We start from the raw sequence: 1,835 nt of genomic DNA on the forward strand, positions 1-1,835 counted from the left end.
CCGTTTAAAATTGTCGCTAAACGAATTATCAGCTTCTAAATTAGGGGTGAGCACGGGTCGGGTTGGTTCGGGTTCAAGATGAAATTAGAATCGAACCAATTAAAATATAATTGGTTCGCTTTGGTTTGGATTTGCGTTTTTTTGTGCATGTACCCAAACCAGCAAACCCAGATAAAACAGAAATTCAAAAAAAAAAAAAAGAAAACGAAATTTTAATCTTAAAAATTCAACAAATACAATAAACATATAACATCAATTGAAATAATCCAAACATGTTAAATACCAAATACTTTATAAAAGTATATCGCTATAAGAAAAAAGGCCTATGGCCACGCTTTTTTCTTGCCACACTTTTATGAGGGTGGCAATTGATTAGGGATTTGGGCATGCTTTTTTTTGCCACGCTTTTATAAGGGTGGCAATTAATTAGGGATTTAGCCACGCTTTTTCTTGTCACGCTTAAAAAGCGTGGCCATAGAGAAAAACAGAGACACTTTTAAAGCGTGGCGAATTTTTTTTTTATCTTGGCACGTTTTTAAAGCGTACCCATTTCTAATAACTCTATTGGCACCTTAGAAAAGCATGCTGAAAAGGTTCCACTAAAAAAAAAGAAACTCCCTCCCAAACGTGCTACCCTAAGTCACTAACTCATCAGACTTCTACTCTTCTCCCCTATTACACATTAACGCTCTGAAAACCCTAACACTCAAACAGAGCTCATCTATGGCGCTTGCACTCTCTCATCTGTCGAGGCTCCCTCCGTTGTCTCCCCTAACCCGTTTCTGCTGCGCTCGCTCTCCCTCGACGCTCACTACTCACCGCGTCGGTTAGCCAACGGAGGTCACCTTTCCTTCCTCTGCGCCGGCAGTCTCTGCCCCCTTCCTCTATCGTCTCTTCTCATGTGCTCTACCGCCTTCGCTCCTTGTGTGCTCCACTTCACTCTCTGTTGTTTTCGCCTCCCCTACCCTCTTTGCTGTTTGTCATCTCTCTCCAACCTCTCTGTTTCTATCTCTGCATTTAGAATGCAGCCTTAGGTAAATTATTTGGTCAAATTTTTCTTTGATCTGATTATTTGCTCTTGAATTTGAATTTTGGTTTTGATTTTCATGGTCACTAGGAACGGTGGAAGTTTCGGTTTGGTGAACGAGGACCTTCTCCAGAACATTCACTACAACAAATATGGCCTTTAGCAACGTCAAATTTTGCAACGCCTTAAAACCGTTCTCTTAGATAGTTTTAGACAACGATTTTTTGTAGTGTTACTGTTGAATTCAATTTGTCATTATTTTATAGCAACAAATTAAAATCGTTCTCTTTGACTATTTTAAAGAACGGTTTTATAACCGTTACCATGAATTATTTTTAAGCAATGGTTTTTTTTGTTGTTTAAAGAATTGTACAAAAGAAACGCATTAAAATCGTTGTCGAAATGCAACACTCTAAAACCATTCTATTAGATGGTCTTAGACAACGATTTTTACAGTGTTGCTCTTGAAGTACATTTTTTCATTACACTATAGTAACAAAATAAAACCATTCTCTTTGACTATTTTAAAGAACGGTTTTACAATCATTACAACAATTGTTTATGAAATAACCATTTTCTAATATTATTTAAATAATTATACAAATTAAACAATACCAATAAAAATAATTTCAGATAATTATATAAATTTAAACTATTTTTCTATAAATACTGAATTTATAAAATACTCAAAAACTATTGTTATAAATAAATAACAAATATTATTTTAAAAAGTTAAAATTAAAATAAATTTATAATAAATATTATATATTATTATTATAGATATATAAAAAATATTATATTTTGAAAG

The sequence above is a fragment of the Arachis ipaensis genome, chromosome B07 (assembly GCF_000816755.2).
Source record: "Arachis ipaensis cultivar K30076 chromosome B07, Araip1.1, whole genome shotgun sequence".
Lineage (NCBI taxonomy): Eukaryota > Viridiplantae > Streptophyta > Magnoliopsida > Fabales > Fabaceae > Arachis > Arachis ipaensis.